A 13,562-nucleotide genomic window follows, 5' to 3' on the forward strand; every position below is an offset into this window, starting at 1 on the left:
CACTTGTTGGTTGCCTGCTGTCTGATTTTCCTGGGGGTTGACCCTATGCCCTGCCACGTAAGTGTGTGCCTACTGTGTTTCGACCCTATCCTAGAGAGGGCCCTTTGACCTTTCCGTGACTTTAGCTGTGATTACAGATGGAGGAACCTAGAAGCTTGCCAAGGCCCTGCATCTGCTCACTGCTGCCCCTCTCTATTGCTTGGCCCCACTCAGCTCTGCCTTTCCCACGCAGGCGTAGAGGTCCTGTAGGGAACCAGCCTCTGTAACCTCTTTGCTTGGCAGGAGCTCATCCCATGTTGAAGTACAATTGGGTCATTGTGTGTGTGTGTGTGTGTGTGTGTGTGTGTGTATATATATATATATATATATATATATATATATATTTATTTATTATTTAAGATTGTTTAAGTGTAGTAGACTTCAATGTTAAATGGTAAAAGTAGAAGAAAAACAAAATTTGTAAAGTGAGATGCACTTTTAAGTTTGTAGTGGGTATTCTATTTATAAAATTATTTGAGAGAGAGTGTGTGTGTGAGTAGCCGTGGGGGCAGAGGGAGAGAGAATCAATCTCAAGCAAACTCCATGCTGAGTGGTGGAGCCCCATGTAGGGCTTGATCTCAAGACCCTGAGATAACGACCTGAGCTGAAACCAAGAGTCAGCTGCTTGGGCCTCAGTTAGTGTTCTATTTATAATCAATTTCAGACCCGAGAATGGAAGCTCTTAAGGGTTAGAGACCATATCTTTTTTTTTTTTTTAAAGATTTTATTTATTTATTGGCAGACAGAGATCACAAGTAGGAGAGGCAGGCAGAGAGAGAGAGAGGAGGAAGCAGGCTCCCTGCTGAGTAGAAAGCCTGATGTGGGGCTCTATCCCAGGACCCTGGGATCATGACCTGAGCCGAAGGCAGAGGCTTTTAACCCACTGAGCCACCCAGGTGCCCCAAGAACAGTATTCTTGAGGAAGGGTTCATATGTCCCGTTTCATGGCACTTTGGGATTTTTTTTTTAAGGTTTTATTTATTTATTTAACAGAGAGAGAGAGAGAGAGAAAGGGAGAGAGAGCATGAGCACAGCACAAACAGGGTGATCAGCAGGAAGAGGGAAAAGCAGACTCCCCACTGAACAGGAATCCCGATGTGAGGCTTGATCCCAGGACCGGGGGGATCATGACTTGGGCTGAAGACAGATAATTGCTGACTGAGCCACCTAGCACTCCAGGATTCTTGATCTTTTCTCATCTTTCCCATCTTCTTTATCCCTAGCACTGGTCCAAATGGAGAAGGAAAAGGTCAAGGGAGCATTCTGGAATGCTTGGGAGCATGATTTCTGTTTATTTACATATTTAAACCTCTCCGTTTCACAAAGGGTTTGTGTTGGTTGTTTGGGACTACAAAAAAAAAAAAAAAAAAGAAGAAGAAGCAGAAGCAGAGCTTCCTTTGTGATCTTAAAAGCAACAACAGTAAAACATGTTTATTTCTAATGAGGACCTCAGAGGTCCGCCAGAGCTCTCGCACACCATCCCAGCATGTTGGTGGGACTGGACAGGCTCCGCTGTCAGAGGGGAAGCATGTGTGGTAGCTCTGTGCACTGTGACTGCTGTGTGGCCGTGGGCAAGCCGCTTCCCCTGGGCTCTAGTTTTCTCTTCTGAAAAATGGGGACAGCACTCCCACCTTGTGGGGTTATCATGGAGTTTAGAGTCACGGTATGTCAAGATCCTGGCAGATGTATATAGAACGTCATAAAATAGTCCTAATTTTTGCCTCTTTGCAGGGTTTCTAAACACCCGTTCATGAATCCTCACCCAGCCCCTGGCCCCAGGCAGACATTGGTCCGTCACTATGGATTTGTTTGGCCCGGTTTGGAATTTCATGTTAACTATTTTTACTGCCATGGGGCTAAAATAGCAATGTTGTCATTATTCTTTACAAAGCTAGAGATACTTAATTTGAAGCTTTATATATATTCTGAAGTTGTATGACCTGCTTTTTAGTATTAAAATGCCTGTTTTATTATTAAAATGCTTTTGAAATGAAATAATGGGAGGTGATTGGTTTTTCTTTTCTTTTTTTTAAGCGCACAATAGTGGACCAAATAAAGTTGGTAGCGTTGAACTGGGTGCTCCTGCCCTTAGGGCATCCCCTGGTCAGTAAAGCTGCCCTTCCTAGTTGTGCTGTGTAGCTCTTATCACACTGTGTGGGCCTCTGGGCGCTTGTTTGTTTACGCTACTCTAAGCTGCTTAAGGACAAGTGTGGGGAATTATTTAGCTTGTAACTTCCAGAGTCTAGCATAGAGAGGGCACATAGAAACAAATGAGGGGGAAAATCAGACCCGTAAACCTCCAGTAAAACATGAGCAGAGCAGAGCTCTAACTTTAGTCTTGAAAATACCCCAAAACTCACCACAAATCTTGTTCACCACTCCTTTTTGAATTCAGACCTTCCTTCAGAGATCATTTTCCATCTTCGGTGTGTTGTCCAAGGAAGGCTTGAGCTGGCCCCAGAACTGCAGGTGATGTCTTAACCACTGAGATGTTGTGTTAGAAGCCCAGGTGTTTCTTCTCATGGTGGCATTTTATAAAATGTGTAAGAAAAGAAATTAACATATTTTTCATATCACATTGGTGCTTTGAAGTTTTTCTCAATTGGGCTTTCTGCTTTAATTAGTTTGGCTTTTTTTTTTTTTTCTTTAGCTTTGGGTGACTGCCAGGGAAGCAAAGAAGCTTATATAAAGGGTTTTAATTTTTTTTTTTTTTAACTTTGCCAAAGATAGAACTAGTACTTAGTTCAGCTTGTTCTGGCACCTTCTTCTTTGATCGAGAATGTGAGAAATTTGGCTTGGTTTATTCGTGTGTGTGTGTGTGTGTGTGTATATATATATATACACACAGAGAGAGAGAGAGAGAGACTAATGGCAAGATGGCTCTATTTATGTCTTGTTTCATGAAAAATATGAAAGGCTAACACGTAGGATTTGAACCTAGCCACTACCCTCTTCCCCCATCCAAAAAAAAAAAAGAAAGAAAAAAAGATTGACAGTAAGAATGTTTTATATAACCTATATAACCTATTTAAATTCTAGAATTTAAGATTTACTTATCATTTGAGGAGAAGAACAGCTAATACCTGTAATTATCACATTAGATTTTACTTGTTCACTGACTGTCAAACAGCCATTGGAGCCTGTCACTGAAAGCAGCCATTCCTGAGTCGCTGGCTGACATCATCACACTTTTTACTGCGGGGGCGTTGGAGAGCTGAGTTAACCCCGTCAGAAAGTGGACTGTTCAGGTTCATCAGAATCAGTTGTATGTGTTAGAGCATCAGTCGTTCAAGAACTGAGACCCAGTGCAATGCACGCGCGCTGGCAAGACCCAGGCTTGGCAGCACCTTGCAGGCCAGTCCTTGGTGATGGCTGTGGCCGCGCTGCCGCAGAGGGCGTTGTTCAGGCTCCGCAGCAGGCTTCTCTCCTGTCTTCTTTCCCTCATTCCCCCCCTCCCACCTCTCCCCCCCTTTTCTCTTTATTGAGGTATTAATTTAACAACAGAGCGGACCCATTTAAGGGCTTTTTTTTTTTTTTTTTAATTTTTTTTTAAAGATTTTATTTATTTATCAGAGAGAGAGAGGGGGAGAGAGCGAGCACAGGCAGACAGAATGGCAGGCAGAGGCAGAGGGAGAAGCAGGCTCCCCGCGGAGCAAGGAGCCTGATGTGGGACTCGATCCCACGACACCGGGATCATGACCTGAGCCGAAGGCAGCTGCCCAACCAACTGAGCCACCCAGGCGTCCCCATTTAAGGGCTTTGATGAATGGATACGCCTGTATAGCCACTGTCCCAAGTGAGACAGAGAATATTTCCATCAGTTCAGAACTTTCCTTATTCCCTGCGCCATCAGCCCCCACCCAGCCCCTGGCCCCAGGCAGACATTGGTCCGTCACTATGGATTTGTTTGGCCCGGTTTGGAATTTCATGTTAACTAGAACAAAGTGCACACCCTTTTGCATCTGGTCTCTTTTGCTCACCAAGAACTTTCTGTGATGAACCTGTGTGAATCTGTCAGAAGCTCATACCTCTTCAGTGTTGAGGAGTTTTTAGTATGTGGTGATGCTGCATGGAGCAGTTTCATGATCTGTATGCAGAAGTTACTAGAGAATTCAGGGCTCTGCAGAAGTATGTGCGTGGTCTGTTTGTAGATCCCTTTCCTCCAACTCTCCTTAGCACTTGAGGAAGGCTGGGGGAAAGCGCAGAGGAGGCACTTTTTTTCCAGGCCATTGCTAGTCTTGATAATCAATCCTTGAAGAGTTTGGCTTCTCAGAACAACTCTGTTCTGGTTACCCCCATCTATGATAGCAGATATCATCCTGGTTTGTCTTTCTGGAGACAGGGAGATGGCATCTTAATGGTGTAAGGTGTTGTGACCAGAGGGGGTCTTCTAGAGCTCTTGCGTGACTCCACCATCCTGGCGGCTGCTTGACCATGTGGCTCGGCATTTAGGGCTTCCTAAGTTAAGGGGCATGAGAACCGTGGAGGCCATCTAGCGTGGGGCGGCCAGATACCTCCACCTCTCACTGCAGTACCTGCCTCTAAGTTGTCTGGCTTTTCCCTGGCCCTGTCTGGGCTCAGCTGTTAGCTTTAGCCCAGGAGAGAGGACTGAAGCACAACTACAGTTTGCACTGTTTTATTAACAACTTCATGACCGTGTGCCCATAAGCTTTTTAAGAATCACCTTGTAAGAGTAACTGGTTGTTTCAGGTTGGGGAATTGGGGAGACAGAGATGACAGCTAAAGCGCATGGGGTTCCTTTTTGAGGTGATGACAGTGTCTTAAAATTGACTGGGGTGAAGGTTGCCCAGCTCTGTAAATACACTAAGAACCACTGAATTCTATACTTAAATGACTGAATTCTATAGTATGTGAATTACATCTCAATAAAGCTGTTTTAGAAAAAGTGTGGCATTAAAGCAAGGATAGACCAATAGAGGAATGGGGAAAAATCATGTGGGGAAAATTTTGTTCTTTCCCCCATATGACATGACCTGTTGCCCGCTATCCTCATGTTCCTCACGGGCCTAGTTCCGGGGCAGGCATGAGTGTGGTGGGGAGAGGATGTGCGTTGAAAGTATCAGGGAGACCCGAGTTCAGATCCCATTCTGCCATTATTTGCTGGGTGATATTGCTTAATTTCTCTGTGGTGGTTTTCTTCCGTACAACGAGGATAGTCGTACCTATCTTACGGAGTCTTTTAAAAGAGCTCAGTAAAGGCAGCCATTTTCATCCTATAAGAGAACAGAAGTATCCGAGAGAAGATGCAGCCAGTCCGGTGTCACCCTCACGTCTGTGCCTGACTCTGGGCTAATGACTGCCACGCATGGGCTCAGCCATCAGCTGAGGACGGAGGACATGAAGTCACTGGTAGTCTTTGGCTAACTTGCTGGATTTTGTTGCAGAAATTTTTTCTGCCTTACTCTGAGTAGGTTGATGGTAAGCTGTTGGAGAACCGAATCCTGTCCCTTCCTCCATGAAGCCTTCCCTGACCGTGTTTCCCCCACTAGCTCACTGCTGCCTTCATAGTGTTCCCACAGCCCTCCATGCGTGTTGGTTCGTTATCAGCTCGTGCCATTTCTCTTTATTTATACATCTGCCCTGCCCGTACACTGAGCAGTCCAGGGCAGGGATGTTGGCTTTTTCAACCATGGGGCCCCAAGGCCTTAAGCCCTGTGCCTGGCACTAATGTTTGTGCCCAAAGGTTTCAAGTCTGGTGACAGAAACCCAATTGGAACTGGAAATACCAGTTTAGGCACCACGTGGGAGAGGCGGGAGAGGTTAGCAGGTGGGTTTCCCTGGAGCAGTGTGTCTGTCCCGGTACCACCTTAGGGGGTAGGACAGCTGCCCAAGCCAGTCTTGTTCTCCCCCAGAGGGTTAGGACAGCTGCTCTCCAGCTAGGAACCTGCTAGTCAAGGTTGTGGGGCCCGGGAGAGAATGCCCTAGCCCTACTGGAAAGCCAGGCTCATGACTTCATCATCCCACCACTATCTGCATTCTTAATTCAGTTCAAATCAGATTTTTATTACGTGGCAGCTCTGCCCAGGACCCACTTCTGATTTATTGAGGGAAGCCAACATGGAGAGGTAGTGTAATGGTTAACAGCTGGGTTCTGGAAGCGGACTGCCTGCGTTCGGCTCCCCGGCGTGACAGCTTTGGGACACAGGGCAGGTAATACAGTCTCTGTACCTCAGTTATCTGAGCTGGAAAGTGGAGGAGGTGACAGTCCCCTGATGGGATTCTTTTCATGATTAACCCTAATGTGAGCACTATGTGAGTGTTTACCAAGCAGCTGGTGTTTGTTGGATTACAATAAACAAACAAACAAACAAACAAACAAGCAAACAAACAGCTCACTCCACCTTGATGTGGTTGACCTGTCTCATAACCGAGAGGCCTAAGTGGGGCTCTGGGGCAAAGGAGAGTTTTTGGTCATGCTAGCTGAGGAAAAGGGAAAGGAGGTAAGTCAACTTGGTTTGCCAGAACCCAGGTGTTTGATCTTTCTTAGTGGAAGAAAATACTCCCAGAAAAGGACTTTTGTGACCATATTCCTGTGCTGCTTAAATTTAGTTAAAATGCTTTGGAAGATAATTGCCAGGCCATTAGTTTTAGAAAGGCTGTCTGTGCGTTGTGGTCAGGCACACTGAAGTAGCTTCTAGAAACATTATTCAGCCTTTTCCAGCTTTAGTGTCCCTGGATAAGATGACCTTTAGGGCCCTTAAACCCTCAGTAAGCCCCAGGAGGAAGTAGCCAGCCTCCCTGCAGACCAGGGAGTGGGGCTGGCCCCGTGCTTCAGCCTTGCCTCTCTGTTGAGCGCTGCAAGTCATCTAGCGAAGCTGCTCCAGAGGTAAAGCAAAGTTTGCATGGTGTGGGTCCAATGGCTGTGTTTTTGGTTTTTTTTTTAGGTGGGGGAGATGGTAGTATAATTTCCAAGTAGTATGAATTATTATCATATGTCAAATAATCGAGCCTTGTGTTGATATGATCCTTGCTTTATTGTTGTTTTTCCATCAAGGAATTTCTAAATGCAGATTTTGGAAAGATATTTTCAACCTATTTTGTTTTGTGTTACAAGGTCAGACTAGGGGCCCATGTTGCAAAGGGGGACTGGTTTGGCTCTGTTCGAGCTACCACCATTTAAATGTAGCATCCAGCTTGCCACAGGGATTGGGGGAGGGTACACGTGTATCTTCTGGGAGGGTACTTTGGGAGAAATTGAGCCCTTGAAATGTTTTTTGCATTTCTTGTGTTTTTACAGATTAGTTTCAGTACCTGCTCTTTCTTGTAGTGTTTGTATTTTTTGATATTGTTGCATATGTTTTGTAAAATACTTTTTATTGAGACAGAATAAATGTACATACATACAGGTGCACATACTGTAAGTGGGTACAGCAATGAATTTTCACAAATGAAGCATATGAACAGCTCAGGAAACAGAGCCCTGCTAAGAAGTGCTCCTGAGGTCCCTTTCATGCCCGGTCCCTTTGCCATTCTGCCCTGACTTCAAGCCCCACAGTGTCATGGTGCCTTTTCTTCACCTTATCTAGAGGGAATTACATTGTATGTGTCCTCATGGGCGCATACATTTTTTTTTAAAGATTTTATTTATTTATTTGCCAGACAGAGATCACAAGTAGGCAGAGAGGCAGGCGGAGAGACAGGAGGAAGCAGACTCCCTGCTGAGCAGAGAGCCGAGCTCAGTCCCAGGGCCTGGGGATCATGACCTGAGCTGAAGGCAGAGGCCTTAACCCACTGAGCCACCCAGGCGCCCCCGGGCGCATGCATTTTAAAATGGGTTAGGACATCTTTCCCTAAAGTTTTATTTATTCCTTGTTTCTTCGTCATTTTTTTTTATAAAGATTTTTATTTATTAATTTGACAGAGAGAAATTACAAGTACACTGAGAGGCAGGCAGAGAGAGAGAGAGAGAAGGAAGCAGGCTCCCTGCCGAGCAGAGAGCCGGATGCGGGACTCGATCCCAGGACCCTGAGATCATGACCTGAGCCGAAGGCAGCGGCTTAACCCACTGAGCCACCCAGGCGCCCTCTTTGTATTTTTAATTCTTTGTAAAACTCTAGGAAGAAAGGTGTTTTGGGGTTTGGTTTTTACTTTTACTATGGTTTTTGGTTTTTACTTCTGGGGAATCACGTGTGCACATCTGAGTGTCTTCGGAGCTGTCTGTGCTGCGGAGAGAGAGCCTGGGTTCTCCAGCACTGAGCCCGCTCCCTCTTCCTCTGCAACCCCCACTGTTGAGCTGCTTTGCCTTGCTGTTGGAGTCCCAAAGAGAAGTTGAGTTTTCTGTGTAGGGACAATGTAAGATCATCCCGTGCAGGGAAGTCTCTGTCACATTAACCCCTGTGATGCCTGGCATCTTAGCTCCGGAGCAGGTCTTTTTTACCTCCTGAGTGGAAGGATCAAATACAAGGAGAGATTCTAAGACTGTCGTAGGCAGTATAAGTTAGTTTACATACAAGTTGATTTTGGAGGGGTATTATGACTTTTGTGCTCCGATCTCCTCTCTCCGACTTTCTCTCATATACTGAGATTCTGTTAGGCCATTTTCCGAAAAGAAAGCTCTTCTGTGATGGCCCTAGCTGGCCGGGAGCGGAGGTCTGAGAACCTGGTGCCTGGAGGGTGCCTGCAGCAGCGTCGTCGGGGACTGGCCTTATCTCCCCGCAAGGAGTCGGCAGCCAACAGGAAATGATGAAATGTGCTGGGAGAATTCGGCTGGGAGCTGGAGGTCAGACATACCAGCAGGGTCGGAAGGAGGCAGGTACAGAAGCTGATCTGCAAAGTGAGGCAGTTAAAGCCGGCATTTGACAGAAAAACGTGAGTTGCTATTTAAAGCCTGTATTTCCTTGAAGGGAGACCTTTTTCAAAGCAGTTTTCATTGATTTTTTTTTTCCTGCGTGCTTGATTTAACAGAAATTTCGCCTTTTAAACACACTTAGTTTTAGAGCTTCTTGATGGAAATGTTCAACATTAACCGAACAGTGTGGAGGGTTTTTCCAAAATGCCTTGAGAAAATGTCAGAGTAAATGTTTGATTTCCTTGGTGAATCGACTTTGGCCTAAACAAATGAAAGATCTTGCTCTATAATTTTTACTCTGGTTTTAGAACTTATGTGCATGCTTCATTCCTAAATAGAGGAAATGAATCAGAAGCTCTGGCCCAGCGACGTACTTGTTTCTTACTGGGGAGCTAAGTGAGTTACTTGAGTTAACTATTAGTAGAGGGTTGCTTTCTTTTCCTGCTGTCAGGCATTATGTCTTTTACGTGCTGCCATTTCCTTTCTTAACAGCCAAATCTAACCTGCAGACATGTAAATGGGACTCGGGAGAAACAGGGGACAAATGAGCTTCTCTGGTTGCCACTGAGTGCTGTTTCATGGCCGTCCGCTCCAGACTCCCAGAATTAGCAGGCGGCTTGCTCCGCGGCCCCCTCTGCCTTCCTCCTCCGTCAGTTCCTTCTCCTTCCTCTCCGCAGCGGGGCCCGGTGCCCTCCGCTCCATCTGACTGCTGTCACTAGGCACTGCGCTTTTGTTTTTAGTAGATACCAAAATGTAAAAGTTTTATTGTTCCAACAACCGAGCAGCCTCACATGGGTATTTAATTGTTTCTTATCTGCTAGTCGGATTCTGGCATTGAACATTTTGCCTCCCCTTCCCTCCTTTCTGTTGATGCAGTGCTGTGCTTCTAATTAGAGGATTGCTGCTTTTTTTTTTTTTTTTTTTAAAATCCCAGTACTTGAGCGATCCATCGTGAAGTGAATATACTTTTTGGATTACCTATTGCCGTGAACATTAGAAAGGCAGAGTCAGGGTCTTCCTTCTGTTCTCCAGAAATGGCATGCTGGTACAGTCTGGGCCACATAGAGAAGCGTATTTTCTTGCTAGGTCATTACTTTATATGATTTGTGGATTTCTGACACTTTTAGCGTCATATTTTCCTATTTTTTTTAGAAATTCCCCAAACATGTGATCTTTCTCTCAGACCTTAATGAGGTCCGTAGGTTTTGCCCTCGCTGTTGTAATTTCGAGGAGCTCCTCAAGTTTTCTTCACACTGTTATCTTACTGAATTCTAGATAAACTTTAAATGCTGCGTTTGTGAAAACAACTGAGAGATATTGTAACTTAAGACTGAAACATATCTTGCAGGTCTGAGATTTATGCCAGTAGTAAAAATAAGGCCCCCCCCTTTCTTTTTATACATCGTTAGTCCTCTGTTTTGCCCAGCCATGTAATTCTGCTGTTCATTTGGCGGCATAGTTGGAAAGATGGGAACACAAGAGTTGTAATGGCTCTTGCTGGTGGTATAGTCAGGCCCTTCTTCTTTGTTTTTTTTTTTTTTTTTTAATTTTTGTTTTTTTGTTTTTTTAAACAAAGTAATTAAGACCTAGAGGTGACATACTGTCTTGGCTTGTCCAAGGTCACGTGGCTTGTTGATAGCTGAGTGAATTTAGACTGGCTTCTGGGTCACCAGCCTTTCTTCTCTCAGCTTTCTTCACATATTATCTCACAATTAACAGGCCCAGAAGTCCCTGAGAGTTTATGCTGTTGGTGTCGTGTGGGCCTTCCTCATTTCCATCTCTGTTCAGGGCTCCTCTCCAGGGCAGCTTCTGGTGGTGCCCTTAGAACCTTCTCTAAGGCCTTGAGACGACTTCTCCCAGTATGCCAGCTAGATCCTAGAGCCTAGATTGAGGTAAAGAGGTGAGAGAGAGAGAGAGAGAGAGAGAGAGAGTGAGTGTGTGTGTGTGTGTGTGTGTATGTGAATATGAGGGGAAGTAATAGTGGAAAACATGGGCCATTAATTTGAGTGGACGGATGAGTTGCAGCGGTCCCCTTTCCGTGGCGGTTGCCGCAGAAGGCACTCTGCTCCTGTCTCACCAGCTTGGTCTAAATACATTTGCATCTTTCAGTTCGACCTTGATGCCAGGAGACAGACTCGGTGCCTACTTCACATCTCCAGTGCTGGGAATCTGGCCTAAAGATTTTTCTCATTATGTGGACCAATGAAGCATATTGTTCTATTTTTTGTTAACTGAAAGAATCTGACAGGAAGTATTCTGAATTTGAAATGTGTGCCACTGGCCATCACAGTAGTAAGGGATTGCGATTTTCTTTCCTTCTTTTTCTTCTTAGCATGAAGCCCGTGCTGAGTTTCATACTCAGTCTTGTTTCTCATCAGAACTGCTCTGCAGTGGAGTCCTTTAGGGAGATCAGGGGAGAATGATTTTGCTTACTTGACAAGATGTTGTTGACGTAGCTAGCAGGCTAAAATGTCGAACTTCCCGAGTTGGAATTCGGTCTTTGTTTTCAGTATCGGTAGGGCTAGTGGAGCAGGATAAATGGAGTCCAGAGCAGCTTGGGGACGGCAAAGTGACCTCTTTATGGTTCTTTTCCACCATGAACGGACGCACAAGGAAAAAAATAGCACAGGGCACAGTGCTGAATACCTGTTGACCCGGAAAGCAGAAATGTTTTGTTAATTCACCGCCCGTTGAGTGTGTTCAGCGCAGGCGCCCTGTGGTCTGGCCCGTACCGTGTGGGAAGAGTATTACACAGCAAGACCCTGAGGCCATGCAGACAAGCATCAGGGCCGCTGTGCAAAGAAGTCTTTGCATATTTAATGTTGAACTCCAAGACCTTACGGTTATTCTTAGGCGCATATCCCGTCGCATCCAGTGGACTGCTTAAGATTGAGGAGTGTGAGTTTGGGAAGGTAGACATCGTCATGACGATGAAAACTCACAACAGGGCACATGTGGGCTGTGATCGCCCCGCGCTGACTCTGCTCTCACTGACGGCCGTGCAGCCTCCTGGCGAGCTCTGTGCTGATTTCCAGCCGTGCACAGGCCACCACCTGGAGGCACGGTGCACCTGGACGATGGGTGGCCGGGTCGGGTGGCTTGCTCGTCTGTGTCCGCGCGCGTCCGTACGGTGAGTTTGCCCACCTGGCAGAGTCTCTTGTCTGCCGAGTGTACCTCAGGTCTTGGGCTTGGCCCCGGGGTCAGGATGAGGTTGAGTCCTTGCTGTGGGAGAGCTCTCAGGGCAGTGGGCTAGAGACTTCTAAACGCCAGCGCGACGAGTCTCCTTCTGGAGTTGTAGGACCTTCTCCTGCTGTGAAGAATGGGGGAGGTTGGGGAAAGACGTCACAGTCCGGTGGTGGGTTTCAGAGAGAGGCCGGTCAGGCAGAAGAGGCAGCGGAAACCGTGTGTGCAGACGCAGGGAGATGGGAGAGACTGTGCCCAACTCGGGGGCGCCCCGTGGCTGGATTGCAGCACCCAAGCTGCCTCTCATTTATCGGGCCCAAGCCATTCCTCTCCACCCTAACCCAGTTTTTCCTTCCGAGCTGTTTCTCTTTGTGACATTACCCCGTAGCCTGACTCCCAAATGAGGAATTAAAAAAATATATATTTTATTTATTTATTTGACAGAGAGATCACAAGTAGGCAGAGAGGCAGTCAGGGAGAGAGAGAGGAGGAAGCAGGCTCTCCGCGGAGCAGAGAGCCCGATGTGGGGCTCGATCCCAGGACCCTGAGATCATAACCCCAGCTGAAGGCAGAGGCTTAACAACTACTGAGCCACCCAGGTGCCCCCCAAATGAGGAATTTTGAATCCCTGGCCTCCTATGCCCTGCATTCCTACCTAGCATAATCCTTCATGGTGTCCTCTGTTTGTCAAGAACGTCACTGCTCTGTCCCGTCGCCTAAGCCCTTCTGCTTCCTCTCTAACCTCTACAGCTGTGCCGCCCAGTATAGCCGCACTAAGCACATGTGGCTATTTATATAAACTTGAATGAAAAGTCAAGGAGATTAAAAAGACAGTTCCTCAGGGGTGCTAGCTGTAGTGCAAGTGTTCTGTAGCTGGTGGCTGGTCTGTAGGATGGCTCAGTTCCAGACGCTCCATGGTCTGTTTGCCATCCTCTGTCGGAGGAACTTTCCTTCTTGGACTGCGACCAGGTCCCTCCTCCTCCTGGAGGAGTCCACATCCCCAGTGTGGCCCTCCAGGGGCTTAGCCTGCTGGCCCCTGCTCTGCCTCGTGGTATTCAGCTCTTCCCTCTCTCCTGGCCCCCCACCGGCACGTTCTTGATTCTTTCATACGTTTTTACCCTAGTGCCTGCTGCATTTCCCCTCCGGAGTCTCCTTCCCTGCCTGAGCTTCCCTGCGCGGACCTGGTGCCTCCGGCTCTCTCCCGGGCTCTCTGCGCGGACCTGGTGCCGCCGGCTCTCTGGCTCTCTGCCGGGCTCTCTTCAGCTTGGTCTCACTTTCGCAGGTGCTCCAGGCACCCGTGATCACCCGGGGGTACTCGCCTCTGGGCTGCTTACCCTGTGGTGTCGTGGTTTGTCTCGCTCTATGGCGGGCACAGTGGTTAGGCTGCGGGCACATATAGACTTAATTTCAAAACCAACCCTTTACTTGCCAGGTGGCTTTGGGCAAGATATTTAACTTCCTTGAGCTTCAGTGTCTTCTTCTGTGAAGTCAGTCTGCCGTTTTCCTCATGGGAGATGAAACCAAACGCACG

At 46.9% G+C, this 13,562-nt stretch overlaps 1 protein-coding gene across 9 annotated transcripts in view; it reads left to right on the plus strand.

Moving 5' to 3' along the window:
- Nucleotides 1–13,562, plus strand: part of PACSIN2 (protein kinase C and casein kinase substrate in neurons 2) — a 133,470-nt gene that overhangs the window by 39,508 nt on the left and 80,400 nt on the right. Inside the window, exon 1 of one of the 9 annotated variants that reach the window (XM_004771185.3) lies at nt 8,745–8,868. The exons of 7 other annotated variants lie outside the window; for them this stretch is intronic. The gene's annotated coding sequence lies outside the window, so the exon portion shown is untranslated. Of the gene's footprint in view, nt 1–8,744; nt 8,869–13,562 lie in introns of those variants that run through there. One more of the 9 variants, XM_013045091.2, reaches the window with a different exon arrangement.

The sequence above is a fragment of the Mustela putorius genome, unplaced genomic scaffold (genome assembly GCF_011764305.1).
Source record: "Mustela putorius furo isolate JIRA1106 unplaced genomic scaffold, ASM1176430v1.1 tig00000738_pilon_pilon_pilon, whole genome shotgun sequence".
NCBI classification, from domain to species: domain Eukaryota; kingdom Metazoa; phylum Chordata; class Mammalia; order Carnivora; family Mustelidae; genus Mustela; species Mustela putorius.